The following is an 18,604-nucleotide window of genomic DNA, read 5'->3' as shown; positions in this document are numbered from 1 at the left end:
GGTGGCTTTACCTGCTATGCCACAGTGCCAGCCCCTTGAACTCCTACGTTACACAAGATGCCATTTGGTGCAATGGGAGGCAAATGGGAAATAAGGAGGTTCCTCTTCTGGAGGTCATCCCTTCCTCTTCTTCCCTTATTTCTGCGCCTCCCTTTGGGTGTCTGCCTTTCTCCTAGGCAAGCAATCAGGAAATACCCATACGCCATGCACACCACGCACACCACGCACACGGGCTCTCCCCTTCTCTAGCCCTGCCCGCTGCCACCCCGCCCTGGCCTACACTGCTGGGCTGCAGTTCCCACGGACCCCACGGCAGAGTGATGAGAGTTTCGCGTGGCAGGCGCTTTCCAAGAGCAGGAGACCCTGAGGGCTTGACGGCTCTGGCAGCCCCCCACCCTTCTCCCCATGGATAACTGATCTGTCAGGGGACCAGGAGAATGGAGGTGACACAACGAGGCGGCAGGCAGAGGGGGAGCTCCAGGCCGCTACTGGCTCTTGGAGTCTTTCCTCTTCGTCTTCATCTCCATCCTCTGCTGCCTGACTCTTTGGGAAGCATTGCTCCAAGCAAGCACCCCATGGACCAAGGTGACCCTGTGTGGCCTTCAGAGCTCTGCATGGCGTGGACCCAGACCCTCCTGCCACGAGCTCTTCAGGACTGCCCACCATATCTGAAGGTCTCTGACAGACTCCAGCCCGGACCCATAGGAACCAAGCAGGCCCTGATGTGTGTGGGGTCTTCAAAAAGTTCATTGGAAATGTGTGTTAGGAAAAAACTATGCATGGATTTCAAAGATGTTTTGCAAAACCTATCTTTTAGCTCCATTTTTCCATGAACTTGTCGAGGTCCCCTCATGCACGCACACTGACCTGTGGACCAGCAACAAGTGTGGACGTCAGCACAAAAGTTCCACGACCATGTCTTGCACTTTGGCCCTCCTCTGGCTTGAGGCCAGACCCTTCCAGGCTCTCCTGGGCCCCCATCAGGCCTTGGTGTGTTCCCCCAGCCTTCCTCCTCAGCTGCCTGGACAGTGACGTCCTCCTCTTCCTCCTCCTGCCTGACGTCAGCAAGCTTCCTTTAGAGCCAACCCTGTGCGGCTGAGCCTCTGGGCCCAGGAGAGAACCGCACACCAGCTAGAGTTCTGATCGCCACTCCCTGCCCCAGCGCTGTGACCTCCACAAACTAACTTCTCAGGGTCCCAGGTCCTCACCTGCAAAGTGAGGTTGGTAACAGCGTATGACCCATGGGCGAGCGTTGCAAGGGTGCTGTCACAAGCGCTTGGACCCATCCCCAGCACACAGGCAGTTCTGTAGAAGTGCAGCGACTGGCTCTGTGGCTGAGGGCTTGCAAGCTCAGAGGAAGAGAGCGAGAGGCCCTTGTGTGCCGAGGGTCTTGGGTGTTGCGTCTCCATGAGCCACAGACCAACACAGACCCTTGTGAGGTGCATCGCCATCACCTCCCCTCGTGTGGCCGACAAGGGGGCAGATCCAGGCGTGGGAGTCAGCTGCCTTTCACTCCAGAGCTGTGCTCTTCCCAGGATGCAGTGCTGCGGCTCTGATTTGAGGGCCGGGGGTGAGGACTTGGAGTTTGTGGTTCAAAGCCCTGGGGCCTGAGCGTGCAAGTGCTTTGGGCATCCTCTTCCTCTCAGCTCAAGGTGTATATGAGGCACTGCCTCGGAGCGGGCCAGGTGCGTGCCGGGCACGGGAGCCTCACGGCCACCGTCCCTCCGCCCCCGCCTTCTGCCGATAATGCCCTGGCTCACCATCTGCCTTGCAGGCTATGGGGCTGGGGCAGGTCCTGCTCAGGTGAGTCTTGGAGGACAAAAACAGCCACCCTGGCTCAGCAAGTCCAGGGCCACCTGGAGACGAAGCCCCGGCCAGGCAGCCATGCCCAGGTGGATCGGTGGAGGCAGAGGGAGTTGTTTACGGCTCCACACCCCCAGAGCTGCTCGGGACACTGCTGCCTCCCTCCGGTAGTGCCCAGCCCTCAGTCCCTGGGGCCTTTAGGAGGAGCTCAGAGCCTGGCCCGGGAGACATGGGCACCAGGGGCTTCCCAGGAAGTGATTCTAAGGTGTAGGTTAGCGAACAATGGGTTCTAGGGATAACAGTCTACAGAAGGCTGGCGCCGCGGCTCAATAGGCTAATCCTCCGCCTTGTGGTGCCGGCATACCGGGTTCTAGTCCCAGTTGGGGCACCAGATTCTGTCCCGGTTGCCCCTCTTCTAGGCCAGCTCTCTGCTGTGGCCCAGGAGTGCAGAGGAGGATGGCCCAAGTGCTTGGGCCCTGCACCCCATGGGAGACCAGGAAAAGCACCTGGCTCCTGTCTTCGGATCAGCGCGGTGCGCCAGCCGCAGCGCGCCAGCCACGGTGGCCATTGGAGGGTGAACCAACGGCAAAAGGAAGACCTTTCTCTCTCTCTCTCTCACTGTCAACTCTGCCTGTCAAAAAAATAAAAAAAATTTTAAAAAATTAAAAAAAAAAAAAAAAACAGTCTACAGAAAAGACCAGAGGACTCAGAATTGGGTGAAGCCCCCACCCCTGCCCCCGCCCCTGCCCCGGGGAATTCTGGAGCTGGAGGTGACCCTGCGACTTCTCCCCAAGTTGGGGCTGGAGGGCTCAGTTTTGTCTGCTCCAGGGTGGGGCCCAGGATGTGGCTGGGCAGCTCTTCCACACAGCTGCTGGCCCGGGACTGTCTCCTAGCTCTCCTAGCAGTGAGGGGGCCCAGGTGGCATGGATGTGTCCAGCACAGATGCCTGCCCAAGCTTGGGGGGGACAGGGCAGCCAGAGGAGACCCACTCAGTGCTGAACTTACAAGGTTTGTGGTTCTGCAAGCAGGAGAGGGGCTTCAGGGAAAGAGGCATTTCCATGGGGAACCCCCTCCCCACCACGATAGCGAAGATGACTAGGAGAGGGGGCAGGGCCCGGGTCAGCGTGAAGGGGCACAGCTCAGGGCCATGGCAAGACCCAGGGGCAGGGTGCTGAAGGGGGCGGGAGGTTCCCAGGGGTTACCTGGAGAGGGAGGCAGGTTGTGCTGTGTGGAGCGTGAAGACAAAGCAGAGTGCACACCTCAGAGTGGACAGCAGTGTGTGGGTGGAGAGAACCTCAGGGCCCGGGGCTCAGCAGACCGATGAGTCTTCCCAGATGACCTTGGCTTGTGCGCCTTCTCTCCTGTTTCTGAGACATGCGCAGCCTTGTCATCTATTGCACTCATCTCCATGTCCCTGCCCTACCTTCTCCTTCCTCGAAACTCCACCTTTGGGTCCATCCAGCGCCAGGCATGGGGCTGACCGGACCTGCAGGTCCTCACAGTTGCTGATGGAGTGAACGAGTGATCCAAGGTGAGACCACGAAGCATGAAGACCAGGCAGTCTGCAAGAGAAGTGGGGGACACCCGAACTCTACCTGTGATGGGAAGAGGTGTGCCAGGGAACGCCTGGGCCTCCTTGGAGACGCCAGTGTAGACAACCAGGGCCTGCTGTAGGACAACATACATGCTGGGGCCCAGGCTGCATGGGACGCCAAGTTTCCCCAGACCTTACCAAGGGTCCCTGGACCCCAAGGCAAGAAAGTGCTTCCAAACCTGGAGTGTTTGCCAGTGCTGCGACTTTGGACACATCACTCACCCACTCTGGGTTTCAGTTCCGTCATCTGTAGCAAATCTGTTGCATTAAGAAACTTGCAACTTTGCTGGTCATCTGTTGCAGGTATTTTACATACCATGAAAAGTCCACCCTGTTCCTGGGAAGAATATATTCCTAGTTTGAAAACAGGAAAATGAGAGGCCGGTGCTGTGGTGCAGTGGGTTAATGCCCTGGCCTGAAGTGCTGGCATCCCATATGGGTGCTAGTTCAAGACCTGGCTGCTCCACTTCCGATCCAGCTCTCTGCTATGGCCTGGGAAGGCAGTGGAAGATGGCCCAAGTCCTTGGGCCCCTGCACTCACATGGGAGACTTGGAGGAAGCTCCTGGATCCTGGCTTCGGATAGGTGTAGCTCTGGTCATTACGGCCAATTGGGGAGTAAACCATCGGGTGGAAGACCTCTCTCTCTCTCTGCCTCTCCTCTCTCTGTGTAACTCTGACTTTCAAATAAATAAATCTTTAAAAAAAAAAAAAGAAAGAAAATAGGAAAATGAGTCCAAGAACCCTGACCAAATATACACAGAATAAGTAATCCCACCAGGATCCCGTCCAGGTCTCTGATTCCCAAGCCTGGGTCCGTTCTATAGACTGTGCTGCCTGCGGTGTATAATATTGTGTGCATCCGTCTGCCCGCCCTGGCATGGTTGACGCACTCATGGACATGAAAACGAGCAAGTGGGCCACCAGAAGGCACCACCTCGGCACCATCCCCATCGGTCACTCTGCAACTTGAGCTCCCTCCTGTGGCCCCTGTCGTCTTCCTCCCCAACCTTAGGCTACTGCCGCCTTGTCCTTGTCACCTGCTCCTCTTCCTCCTCCCATCTCAAGAGGGTAGGTTTTTTCCAAGTCCCCAACTCTGCTTTCTGTTCTTTGCTCTCTAAATCCCCTCTTCCTACAACTTCAACTTTCAAATCAGCTGGGAGTTTGCTGGGAGCTTGTCACCTCAGCCAGTGGTCCCCAGACCTCACTAAAGCCTCAGAATAAGCTGGAGACTTTGCTGGGCCCTGTCCCTGGGTTTCTGAGTCAGTAGACCTAGGACAAGGAGGATTTTTTTAAAAAGCATTATTAAGATAGACTTGACATACAAGCAACTGCACATGTTAAAAGTAAACATTCTGGGCCAGCGCCACAGCTCAATAGGCTAATCCTCCGCTTGCGGCACCGGCACCCTGGGTTCTAGTCCCAGTCAGGGCACCAGATTCTGTCCTGGTTGCTCCTCTTCCAGGCCAGCTCTCTGCTGTAGCCCAGGAGTGCAGTGGAGGATGGCCCAAGTGCTTGGGCCCTGCACCCGCATGGGAAACCAGGAGAAGCACCTGGCTCCTGGCATCGGATCAGCGCCGTGCGCCGGCCACAGCGCACCAGCCACAGAGCACCGGCCGCAGCGGCCATTGGAGGGTGAACCTACGGTAAAAGGAAGACCTTTCTCTCTGTCTCTCTCTCTCATTGTCCACTCTGCCTGTCAAAAAAATAAATTAATTAATTAAAAAAAAAAAGTAAACATTTTTGGGGCTGATGCTGTGGCATAGCAGGTAAAGCCACTGCCTGCAGTGCCTGCATCCCATATGGGCACCAGTTCGAGTCCCAGCTGCTCCACTTCTGATCCAGCTCTCTGCTATGGCCTGGGAAAGCAGTAGAAGATGGCCCAAGTCCTTGGGCCCCTGCACCCGTGTGGGAGACCTGGAAGAAGCTCCTGGCTTCGGATCAGCACAGCTCCAGCTGTTGTGGCCATCTGAGGAGTGAACCAGCAGATAGAAGACCTCTCTCTCTCTCTCTCTCCCTGCCTCACCTCTCTCTGTGTAACTCTGACTTTCAAGTAAATAAATAAATATTTTTTAAAAAGTAAACAGTTTGATCAGTTTTGAATGCACCCGTGAAAACCAGCACAAGCAAGACAAAGAACCTTTCCATCACTGCCTCCCCAATCTCCTTCTTCCATTTTTATCAGCATGCATAGATTTCAACATTTTTTGCCTAAAATAAACTTTTCATTTCATTGCATCTTTCCATGAACTTTTTGAAATACCCTCACATAAAACCTACTCTCCTCCCCTCAGCATCCAGCCCCAGCCCCAGCCAGCTCCTAACCTGTCTCTGTGTGATAGATTAGTTGGCAGTTTCCAGAAGTTTTGTAAATGGAACCATTTAATACAAAGGTGTTTGCAAAAAGTTCATGGAAAATATGTGCCATGAGAAAAACTATGGAGGCCAGCATTGTGGTGCAGTGGGTTAAGCCACTGCCTGTGATTCCGGCATCCCATATGAGCACCAGTTCCAGTCCTGGCTGCTCCAACACCTTGCTAATGCACCTGGGAAGGCAGCTGACTATGGTCCAGGTGGCTGGGCCCCTGCCACCCATCTGGGAGATTTGGACCAAGTCCCAGGCTCCTCACTTCAGAACCTGGGCCACTGCGGCCATTTGGGGAGAACCAGCAGTTGGAAGATCTCTTCTTTCTCTTCCTCTGCTTCTCTCCAGTCTCCCTCTCTTTCTGTAATTCTGCCTTTCACATAAATCTTTAAAAAAAAAAGTATTCATGAATTTCAACTTTTTTTGACAGGCAGAGTGGACAGTGAGAAAGAGAGAGAGAGAGAGACAGAGAGAAAGGTCTTCCTTTACCATTGGTTCACCCTCCAATGGCCGCCGTGGCCGGTGTGCTGCGGCTGGTACACCGCGCTGATCCGAAGGCAGGAGCCAGGTGCTTCTCCTGGTCTCCCATGGGGTGCAGGGCCCAAGCACTTGGGCCATCCTCCACTGCCTTCCCAGGCCACAGCAGAGAGCTGGACTGAAAGAAGAGCAACCGGGACAGAATCCGGCGCCCCGACCAGAACTAGAACCTGGTGTGCCGGCGCCGCAGGCAGAGGATTAGCCTAGTGAGCTGCGGCGCTGGCCGAATTTCAATTTTTTGCACCAAAATAAACACCATTTAACACCATTTTCCCTCAAACTGTTTGAAGTGCCCTTGTATGTGCTACTTATGTTCCTGTTTCCCTCCGCATAATTCTATATGTGAGATGCATCCACACTGCTGCACTGAGCCTCTGTGCCAGGCGAAGGCCCCCCGTGGTTGCACTTATCAGTAGCTCATTCCTTTTTATTACTGAGTAGTAATCCATTGTATGAATATACAATTTATTTCTCCATTCCCCTGTTGGTGGACTTTGGATTGTTTCCAGTTTGGGGCTTTTGTAAATAAAGCTGTTGAAACCTTTATGCTGTCATTTCTCTGGGGAGTGGAAAGGCTGGGCCCTATGGCAAGTACATGCTTAACTTTATAAGGAACTGCCAGATTGCTTTCCAGATCGCTGTACACCTACATCAACGTATGAGATTCCAGTTGCTCCACAGTCTTACTAACATGAGTCTTTCTCACTTGGGCTGCTGGGATGAGAGTGTAGTGTATGTCGCAGTGCTATGCCATCATAGTGGTAGACTGTTACCTTTATTTTCTTTTTTTTTTTTAAAGATTTATTTTATTTATTTGAAAGATAGAGTTACACAGAGAGGCAGAGACAGAGAGAGAAGTCTTCCATCTGCTGGTTCACTCCTCAGGTGGCCGCAACGGCCGGAGCTGCGCTGATCAGAAGCCAGGAGCCAGGAGCTTCTTCCGGGTCTCCCATGCAGGTGCAGGGGCCCAAGACTTGGGCCATCTTCTACTGCCTTCCCAGGCCACAGCAGAGAGCTGGATCAGAAGAGGCGCAGCCGGGACTCGAACTGGTGCCTATATGGGATGCTGGCGCTTCAGACCAGGGCTTTAACCTGTTGTGCCACAGCGCCAGCCCTACCTTGTATTTTCTTAATGACCAATGAGGTTGAGCAGATTTCCAGGTACTTTATCTTCTTTGGTTAAGTGTTCATATCTTTTGCTTTTTAGAAAGTGGGTGGTTGTCTTTGGACTATTCCACTGTGTTCTCTAGAACACAAGTACTTTGTTCAGTATGTTTTACAAACAATTTCTCCCCATATGTGGGTTATCTTTATTTTTAAAAACAGTATCTCCATAAGAGAAAACATTTTAAATTTGATTAAGTATGACTTATTGAATTTTTTTTAATGGTTTGTGGTTTTGGGGTTATATTTGAGAAATCTTCTTCAAATTCAAGTTTTTTAACTTTACTATGTTTTATTATGGAAGTTGTTTGGTTTTGTCTCTTATGTTATTAGGTCTATGATCTTTTCCAAGTTAATTTTTGTATATGGTGTGAAGTAAGGGTTAAAATCATTTTCTTGGCAGGGTTGGGGGATCTGGCTAACTCACATAGTTCCAGCACCATCATCTGTTGAAGATTACCCATCCCCATATTTTATTGCCTGTTACTTTTGTGAAGAATCAATTGGCCATTTATGTGTGGTCTGCGTCTGGACTCTCCATTCTGCTCCACTGATCCGTTCTCCTGTCCCTATACCAACAACACACTGCATTGCTGTATCTTCCCGAGCTCGGAAGTCAGGTAACACAGCCTTTCAACTTCATTCCTTTTCTTTTCTTTTCTTTTTTTTTTTTTTTTTTTAACAGGCAGAGTGAACAGTGAGAGAGAGAGACAGAGAGAAAGGTCTTCCTTTGCCGTCAGTTCACCCTCCAATGGCCGCTGCGGCCGGCGCACCGTGCTGATCCAAAGCCAGGAGCCAGGTGCCTCTCCTGGTCTCCCATGCGGGTGCAGGGCTCAAGGACCTGGGCCATCCTCCACTGCACTCCCGGGCCACAGCAGAGAGCTGGACTGGAAGAGGGGCAACTGGGACAGAATCCAGCGCCCCGACTGGGACTAGAACCCAGGGTGCTGGCGCCGCAAGGTGGAGGATTAGCCTAGTGAGCCGCAGCACCAGCTCAACTTCTTTCCTTTTCAAAGTTGTTTTGGATGTTCTAGAGCTTTTGCATCTCCATATGCATTTTAGAATCTATTTGCCAATTTCTACAAATACAAGCCTGCTGGGATTGTGAGATTGCATTGAATCTATGAGTTGGTTTGGGAATTATTGACATCATAATAATATTGAGTCTTCCAATGCATAAACATAATATTTCTCCATTTATTTCAGCTTTCTTTAATTTCTGTTAGCAATGTTTTATGATTTTCAACATATACGTTTTATGCATGTTTGGTCAAATAAATCTCTACTATTTAATATTTTTGATGCTGCAAATAGTATGTTTTTAAATCTCTATTTCCTGTTGTTTATCAGTTATAAATAGAAATACAGTTTAGGGACAGCATTGTGGTGCAGCGGGACGCCATCCTGGATTAGAGTGCCAGGTAAGTCCAGCTGCCCTGCTGCTTTTTTTTTTTAAGGTATACTTATTTATTTGAAAGGTAGAATTACACACAGAGAGAAGGAGAGGCAGAGAGAGAGAGGTCTTCCATCCGCTGGTTCACTCCCCAGTTGGCCACAACGCCCGGAGCTGCGCTGACCTGAAGCCAGGTGCCAGGAGCTTCCTCTAGGTTTCCCACACGGGTGCAGGGTCCCGAGGACTTGGGCCATCTTCTACTGCTTCCCAGGCCACAGTAGAGAGCTGGATTGGAAGTGGAGCAGTCGAGACTCGAACTGGCACCCATATGGAATGCCAGCACTGCAGGCTGTGGCTTTATCCGCTATGCCACAGTGCCAACCCCCTGCTCTGCTTCTGATCCATGTTCCTACCAAGGCATCTGGGAAAGCAGTGGAAGATGGCCCAAGTACTTGGGACTCTTACCACTGATGTGAGAGATTAGGGTGGAGTTCTTGGCTCCTGGCTTCAGCCTGTCCCAGCCCAGGCCATTGCAACCATTTGGGGAGTGAAACAGCAAATGGAAGATCTCTCTGTCTCTCCCTCTCTCTGTCACTTTGCCTTTCAAATAAATACTTTTTAAAGGAAATACAATTAATTTGTACTTGTAAAAACAGGTTTCTAGGCCATTGCGCCATAATAAGGACTGGCATATGGTGCAAGAATTTGTATTTTTAACAAATTCCCAAATCATGTTGAAACTGCTTGGGGGAATACCTTTTTTTTTTTTTTTTTTTTTTTTGACAGGCAGAGTTAGAGAGAGAGAGGGAGAGAGAGAGAGAGAGAGGTCTTCCTTTTCCATTGGTTCATCACCCAAATGGCTGCTAGGGCTGGTGCTGCGTGCGGCGTGCTGTGCCCATCCGAAGCCAAGAGCCAGGTGCTTCCTCCTGGTCTCCCATGCAGGTGCAGGGTCCAAGCACTTGGGCCATCCTCCACTGCACTCCCGGGCCACAGCAGAGAGCTGGACTAGAAGAGGAGCAGCTGGGACTAGTACCCGGTGCCCCAACCGGGACTAGAACCCAGTGTGCCGGTGCCGCAGGTAGAGGATTAGCCTAGTGAGCCAGGGCGCCGGCCGGGGCAATACCCTTTTTAAAAAGTTGTTCATTTATTTACTTATATGAGAGGCAGAGAGACAGACAGACAGAAAATGCTGCCATTCACTGGCTTATTCCCCAAATGCCTGCAATGGCCCAGGCTGGACCAGGCCAAAGCTAGGAGTCAGGAATTCAATCTAGGGGGTAGGAATTCAATCTGGGGGTGGGGGGAGTGGGCAGGAACCCAACTACTTGAGTCATCACTAGACTCTGTAGTGGAGCGGGAACTTGACCTTGGACATTCCGCCATGAGATGTGAGCATCTTAACTGCTATGCCTGATGCCCACCCCGAGGAATGCTCTTTGAGACTTAAGTATTGACACAAATGTTCTGGTCAAAGCTCTGTTCTAAACCAAACTTGTCACCTGGCCCTAAGTTAGCTGTTCTGGTTTCCTCTTTTCCAGAAATGGCCCCATCATCCAATTCCATGTCCATTGGTAACTGAATGAAGGGATGAAGGTTCCCATTGAAAAGTCAACCTGGGGCTGGCACTGTAGTGTAGTGGGTAAAGCTGCTGTCTGCAGTGCCAGCATCCCATATAGGCACAGTTTGAGTCCCGGCTGCTCCATTTCCAATCCAGCTGTCTGCTGTGGCCTGGGAAAGCAGTAGAAGATGGCCCAAGTCCCTGGGCCCTTGCACCCGCATAGAAGACCCAGAGGAAGCTCCTGGCTCCTGGCTTCAGATTGGCCCATCTCTGGCTGTTGTGGCCAGTTGGGGAGTGAATCAGAGGATGGAAGACCTCTCTCTCTCTCTCTCTCTCTCTCTGCCTCTCCTTCTCTCTCTCTGTGTAACTCTGACTTTCAAATAAATAAATCTTTTAAAAAGAAAAGAAAAGTCAACCTACAACCTCACATCAAATCAGTTGCCACCCTAATGATACACTCCTGAACATGTGTCCCCTTTGTCCTCCTCATTTTCTTTTTTAAAAAAGATTTATTTTTTACTTGCTTGAAAGGCAGAGTTATGGAGTGAGGAGAGAGACAGAGAGAGACAGAGAGAATCTCCATCTGCTGGTTCATTCCCTAAATGGCCTCAATGGCAGGGCTGGGCCAGGCTGAAGCCAGGAGCTTGGAGCTTCTTCTGGATCTCCCACGTGGGTGTCGGGGCTTAAGCACTTAGGCTACTTTCCCAGGCATATTAGCAGGCAGCTGGATTGGAGGGGAGCAGCTGGGACTCGAACTGGCGCCCATATGGGATGCTGGCACTTGCAGGCATTGGCTTTACCTGCTACGCCACGGCGCTGGCCCCTTCACTTTCTTAAATTATCATATCCACATTACTTCTCCATTTGACCTGTGAAATCACCTCCTAACGAATCTCTCTGCCTCTGATCTCTTCATCCTACAGTCTGTTTTCCACAATCCCAGGCTCATCTTTCTATTTAGTGACTTGGATCCTGCCTGTCTCCCACTAAATAACCCCCCCCCCCCACACACACACACACAAGGGTCCCTCCTGCCTTCTGAATTAAGTCTAAAATTCTTATTCTGATGTTTCAGAGACTTTCAGGAGCCTACCCAATATCCATCCCCCTTTTTCATCTTTGAATTCATACCTTATCTAGGTGAGCAGTATGCCCAGATTTGGACAAATTCTGTTTCTCAATATCTCTTACAAATAAGTGGCCAAGGGATTAAATTCTGGCCAGTGAAATGTAAATACAAATTGTTGGGTACCACCTCCTGGAGAATCCTATAAAATTTCTGTAAAGAGGACAGCGAGTTGGACAGCTGCCTGTCTTCCCTTTCATTGGTCCCCTCGCCTGCCTGCTACGCTAGAGCTCCAATAGGCCTCCTAGACTATGAGGCAACATTAAAGATGAAGGCACTCCCTGAGCACCTCAGGAAGCTGCGTCCCCAGTACAGCACAGGTGCCATACTGATCCCAAATCATCACATTCTGAATTTATTTTTCCTTGGAGTAAAAGAGACATACAAACCAATACATGGTTTCAGCTACTGTTCTTTGACTGCTTGGAGTCAACCCCTAATCCTGCCTGACGCGTCTGATACTCAAAACTCTAAATATTAGCCCCTGAATACTTTCCAGTCCCCTCCCGATCCCCTCCATAAATACCTTATACGACAGCCCACCCACACTATTTTCTGTTTCCTAAAGACGGTTTGTACCAGCCTGTCTCTATTTTTGTACTTCTTAGTACTTCTTTCTCCATGTTTACCTATTGAAGTCAAATACAGGTGCCCCCTTCTCCATGAATCCCTGATTCTTCCAGCCAAACGTGATTGCTCCCTCTTCTAAACTCAGAATATTTTGATTGTATCTTTTTTAGCACTTAGAGTCTGCCCCAAGTCATCAGTACTCAGAGCCTATCCTGCTGGGTTCTGAGCTCCCTGGTACCGTGCCAAGCACAGGGTTAGTGCGCAGCAAGGATTCAATACAGTAATGCATGAACAATCAAAGGAAGGGAGGAATGCAAACAGCGACATTGCTGCTCTCATCCGGGGCATTCATCCGGCTCCACTCATCTGAAGACACAACATGAAGCTTAGAAAGTTGCCACATTGTTCAAGGAGAAGAGAGAGGCAGTAGGCACAGGGTAGCACAAGATGCTTCCTCTGTGTGCAAAAAGCAAGGCTAAGGGGGAATTACTATTGACCCAGCCTGCCCTATAAGAACAGCAACAAATATTTACAAGTCCAGAGTATGTGCGGATACCATGCAAAATGATTTACCTGCAGTACTTCATTTACTATAACCCACCAACAGTGTATGAGATTGGTCCTAGCCTTTCCCCATCCCGAGGGAGCACACTGAATTTTCAAGGGCTTACCCAACTTATCCAGGGTGACAGGGCTTGAGCACAGCACAACCAGAGCTGGGGCTCAGTCATCTCTGATCCCAAGCCGTGTTTCTCCCCCCCAAAGAAACCTTTTATTTAAGGAATACAAATTTCCCAAGTTCAACTTTAGGACTATAATGATTCTCCCACCATACCTGCCGTCCCACCCCTACTCCCACTTCTCCTCCTCCTCCCTCTCCCTTTCCCAGTCCCTTTCTCCATTAAGACTCATTTTCAATTAACTTTATACACAGAAGACCAACTCCATACTAAGTAAAGATTTCAACAATTTGCACACATACACACACACACACACAAAACTGAGAACAAGTTAATTATCATAATGCAACTCATTGAGGACAGAGGTCCTGCATGGGAAGTTGGTGCACAGTGACTCCTGTTGTTAATTTAACAATTAACACTCTTATGTATGATGACAATGATCACCCAAGGCTCTTGACATGAGCTGCCATGGCTGTGGAAGCTTTTCAAATCCAGTATACTCCATCAGTATTTAGACAAGGCCATAAGCAAAGTGGAAGTTCTCTCCTCCCTTCAGAGAAAACTACCTCCTTCTTTGGTGGCCCCTTCTTTCTGCTGGGGTCTCTCTCCCAGAGATCCTTCCTGTAGGACATTTTTAACCACAGTGTCTTGGCTTTCCATGCCCGAAATGCCCAAAGCCATGCTCTTACTCACCTGCCAGGCTGTGCGAGATGTGGCTGGCTGTCCCACAAAATGGTGAGGCCGTGGCATATAGGAATATGGTTGTATCCACTTACTCTGAAAGCGCCTACACGGTGCCTGCTCTGTCCTGAAGGGTCAGCAGAATTATTGCCATTAAAATAATCCCAGGAAAAAGAGGTGACCCCTTTCACCAAGTACAGTAGAGAACTCAGGACACTGGAGGAGGCGAGCATGAGACTGTCACGGGAGGAGAGGGCAGACCAGCTTGAGGCCCGGAACCCGGGGACGGCAATGGGCTGGGCTTCCTGGGCTTCCTTTCCATCCCACTTCCTGCATCCCAGGCTTAGCGCTAAGAAAGCCACATCCACACCAAACACAAACAATGGCCCAAGGTACTTTCAGTAGAAGGCTCCTCTCTCCAAACTAGGGAACGGGTATCCTAGAAAGACAACTTTCAGACAATATCCGCTCTGCTCCAGCCAAACACCGCAGGAAAGCGTGGCGCTCCCCTGCCACCCAAGCCGGCCAAGGCTGAGAGGTGAGCCTCGACTTTCACTCCCACCAGCCTCTAACGCGGCAACCGGATTCCGGGTGGAGTAGTTGGAGAAGACCAAGCTGGGAGCTGGGATGCTTGTCTGCTTGGAGACCAGGTGGGAAGCCTGTATTTCACCCGTGCCCCACGGTAATGGAAGGCTCCTTCCTCTTTCCACTGGGTTAGCGTCAGAGGCGGCAGAATAAAGAGGCAGGAGTTTCACCCCCTGCCCGAGGCCGTGTGGGTGGCATAACGAGGCAGGCTGACCCCTCATAGCTCGGCAGCTGTCAGCGGAAGCCTGTTGCGGAGCTGGAACTCCCACTCCCTCCGCCAGCAATGAAGACACCAAATGAGGACCCTGGAACTCTACAAAATGAGCTCTCCCCTCCAACTGCTAAAGTGGTATCAGAGGAACTCGGCTAAAAGTGAAAATTTGTATATGATCAAGAGTCACATAACATCGTACCCCAAGTGCCAAAGTTTCTCTTGAAAATCACTCATCACACCAAGAGCCAGGAAGATGTCAATCTGAATGATAAAAGACAATTGTGAATGGGGCGGTGCCCTGGCTCACTTGGTTAATCCTCCTCCTGCGGCGCCAGCATCCCATATGGGCGCCGGTTTCTGTCCCGGCTGCTCCTCTTCCAGTCCAGCTCTCTGCTGTGGCCCGGGAAGGCAGTGGAGGATGGCCCAGGTGCTTGGGCCCTGTGGCCCTGTGCCCATATGGGAGACAAGGAGAAGCACCTGGCTCCTGGCTTCAGATCGGCGCAGCACCGGCAGTAGCAGCCATTTGGGGGGGAGGGGTGAACCAACGGAAGGAAGACCTTTCTCTCTGTCTCTCTCTCACACTGTATATAACTCTACCTGTCAAAAAAAAATAATAATAAAAATAAGTGGGCCAGCGCCGTGGCTCACTAGGCTAATCCTCCGCCTTGCGGCGCCGGCACACTGGGTTCTAGTCCCGGTTGGTGCGCTGGATTCTGTCCTGGTTGCCCCTCTTCCACACCAGCTCTCTGCTGTGGCCAGGGAGTGCAGTGGAGGATGGCCCAAGTCCTTGGGCCCTGCACCCCATGGGAGACCAGGAGAAGCACCTGGCTCCTGGCTTCGGATCAGCGCGGTGCACCGGCCGCAGTGCACCGGCCGCAGCCCGCCGGCCGTGGCGGCCATTGGAGGGTGAACCAACGGCAAAGGAAGACCTTTCTCTCTGTCTCTCTCTCTCACTGTCCACTCTGCCTGTCAATAAATAAATAAATAATAAGTGAATAAAAAAAAGACAATTGTGAAAAAGACACTGAGATGACAAAGATGTCAGAATTATCTGACAGGGGCCGGCGCCGTGGCTCACTAGGCTAATCCTCCACCTAGCGGCGCCGGCACATCGGGTTCTAGTCCCGGTTGGGGCGCCGGATTCTGTCCCAGTTGCCCCTCTTCCAGGCCAGCTCTCTGCTGTGGCTCAGGAGTGCAGTGGAGGATGGCCCAGGTGCTTGGGCCCTGCACCCCATGGGAGACCAGGAAAAGCACCTGGCTCCTGGCTCCTGCCATCGGATCAGCGCGGTGCGCCGGCCGCAGCGCGCCAGCCACGGTGGCCATTGGAGGGTGAACCAACGGCAAAGGAAGACCTTTCTCTCTGTCTCTCTCTCTCACTGTCCACTCTGCCTGTCAAAAAAAAAAAAAAAAAAAAAAAGAATTATCTGACAAAGACTTTTAAAGTGACCATTACAAAAATGCTTGAAGAAACAATTGTGAACAGATTTTAAACAAATGAAAGAAAAGTCTCAGCAAATAAATACAAGAGATAAAAAAGAAACAAATAGAAAAATTTAAATTGAGAAAACACAGTAAAAACATCAGTCAATGGGCTTCAAAACCAGAATGGAGAGGGCAAAGGAAAGAATTAGTGAGCTGGAAGGTAGAATAATGGAAATTACCCAGTCAGAACAGAGAAAAAATACTGAAAACAGGCTGAGGAACTACAATAAAAGTTCTAACATTTGTGTCACTGTTTCAGAAGGAAAGGAGAAAGGAAGCAAGATTGAAAAGGCACTGAGGGGCCGGCGCTGTGGCGTAGCAGGTAAAGCCACCACCTACAGTGCTGGCGTCCCATGTGGGCGGCGTCGGTTCAAGTCCCAGCTGCTCCACTTCTGATCCAGCTCTCTGCTATGGTCTGGGAAGGAGTAGAAGATGGCCCAAGTCCTTGGGCCCCTGCACCCAGAGATCTGGGGGAAGCTCCTGGCTCCGGATGGGCCCAGCTCTGGCTGTTGCGGCCATTTGAGGAGTGAACCAGCAGATGGAAGATCTCTCTCTCTGTCTCTCTCTCTCTGCCTCTGCCTCTCTGTAACTCTGCCTTTAAATAAATAAATAAATCCTAAAAAATAAGAAAGAAAAAGCACTGAAAGAGGGGAACAAAAACTCCCCAAGTTTGGCAAAAACACAAACTACAGATTCAAGACGCCGCGGGAACTCCAGACCAACTAAACTCAAAGACATCTGTCCCAAGAACATAATGGGCAAACTTTTGAAAAATGAAGAATAAAAATCTCTTGAAAGCAGTGAGAGAGAATTGATACCTTATCTGTAGGGGAAAAGGTCGAATTGACAGTGGATTTCTCATCAGGAACCAGAGAGAACAGAAGGAAAAGCACATTTTTATAAAAGAAAGTGCCAATCTAGAATATCTAGTAAAAATATCTTCCAGCAGTGAGGGGAACAGAGTCACTTTGGAAGGGAGTTTGGCAGTTCCTTCCAAACTGAAAGTACTGCACATTCAGTCCAGCTCCTTGCTGCTTACCCAAAGGAGCTGAAAAATTAGGGCTACACAAACCTTCACTAAATGTTTACAGCAGCTTTATGAGTAATTGCCCAAACTGAACGGCTGGATAAATGGGGGCACACGCAAACAATGGAATATTACTTAGAATTAAAAAGAAATGGGCTCTCGAGCCATGAAAAGACATGGAGGAAACTGAAATGTGTGTTATCCAGTGAAGAAGTGCGAAAGGGCTACACACTGTCAAGTTCCAGCTCTGACATTCTGCAGAGGCACAGCTGTAGGGAGAGCAAGATGAACACTGGCTAGGGAGCGAGGGGTGAACAGTGGGGCACAGAGCGTGTTTAGGGCAGTGAAATACTCGGTATGACACTCCAGTGATGGAGCCCTGTCATTACTCACTCGTCCAAATGCACGGAATGTGCAACATCGAGAATGAACTCTAATGGAAATGTTGGATTTGGGTGATCATGATGTGTCAATGTTTCTTCATTAATTAGGAAGGGAGGGAGGGAGGAAAGAGAGAGAGGAAAATTAGGGGATATCAAGACATTCTCAGATGTGCACAAACTAGGAATACATCTCCAGCAGATGTACCCTAAAAGAATGGCTAAAAGAGGGGCGGCTTTCGGTGCAGCCCTTCAGCCCCTGGTTGGGATGCCTCATCCAATGTTGGAACGCCTGGGTTCAAGTCTCCGCTCTACTCCTGATTCTAGCTTCTTGCTAATGTGTATCTTGGGAAGTACTGGTGATGGCTCAAGCAGTTGGGTCCCTGGCACCCACGTGAAAGACTCAGACTGAATTCCCAGCCTGGCCCAGACTTGGCTCTTGTGTGCATTTGGGGCATGATACCTCTCTTAGCAGATAACTCTCTTTGTTTATTTTTTTTCCTCTCTCTTCTCTCTCTCTCTGTGCCTTTCAAAAAATTAAATTATTAAAATTTAAACTAGGGGTGAGTATTGTGTATTAAGCCACTTGTGAGACTGACATCCCATTGAGTGCCTGTGCTTGTTTGAGTCCCAGCCACTCCACTTCTGATCCAGCTCCGAGCTAACGTGCCGGGAGTGCAGCAGCAGGTGGCCAAAGTGCCTGGGCTGGTGCCACCCATGTGGGAGACCCAGGCCCCTGGCTTTGGCCTGGCCCAGCCCTGATCAATGAGGCCATTTGGAGAGTGAACCAGTAGATGAAAGATCTTTCTGTCTGTATCTCTTTCTATAACTCTACCTTTAAAATAAATAATAAATCTTTAAAAGCTTTTTAAAATAAAAGTGGCTAAAGAAACTTATCTAAATAAAAAAGAAATGATAAAAGAAGAAACCTTGGAACATCAGGAAGAAAGAACACAGTAAGCAAAATTATGGGTAAAGACAATTACGTTTGACTGTTGAAGCAAAAATTATAATGCTACCTGGTGTACATAGGGGCAGTATTTAAGATGATCATAATATAAATGAGTAAGGATAAAGGAATGTCATTTAAACTTCCTTTAAACTGACTGATAAAATTATGATGACCAGTAGACTGTGACAAGTTACAAGTCCATAATGTGATCCCTAAGGCACCACTAAAAACACTATACAGGGGCCGGCACTGTGGCGTAGTGGGTAAAGCCGCTGCCTGCAGTGCCAGCATCCCACATGGGCACCAGTTCAATTCCTGGCTGTTCTACTTCTGATCCAGCTCTCTGCTATGGTCTGGCAAAGCAGTGGAAGATGACCCAAGAGCTTGGGCCCCTGCACTTGAGTGGGAGACCCGGAAGAAGCTCCTGGCTTCAGATCTGCCCAGCTCCAGCTGTTGTGGCCATTTGGGGAGTGAACAAGTGAGTGGAAGGCT

At 50.2% G+C, this 18,604-nt stretch overlaps 1 long non-coding RNA gene across 1 annotated transcript; it reads left to right on the top strand.

Moving 5' to 3' along the window:
- The first annotated feature begins 7,864 nt into the window (after positions 1-7,864).
- LOC138845319 (uncharacterized) lies at positions 7,865-16,390 on the top strand. The gene is made up of 2 exons (XR_016222005.1): positions 7,865-8,081; positions 16,013-16,390. It is a non-coding gene; the product is annotated as an uncharacterized LOC138845319 (long non-coding RNA).
- The last annotated feature ends 2,214 nt before the right edge of the window (positions 16,391-18,604 follow it).

The sequence above is a fragment of the Oryctolagus cuniculus genome, chromosome 15, assembly GCF_051225735.1.
Source record: "Oryctolagus cuniculus isolate XC-2025 breed Fujian yellow rabbit chromosome 15, ASM5122573v1, whole genome shotgun sequence".
Classification (NCBI taxonomy): Eukaryota; Metazoa; Chordata; class Mammalia; order Lagomorpha; family Leporidae; genus Oryctolagus; species Oryctolagus cuniculus.
The sequence above is the reverse complement of the archived record's forward strand: the minus strand, read 5'-3'. Positions and strand labels throughout refer to the sequence as shown.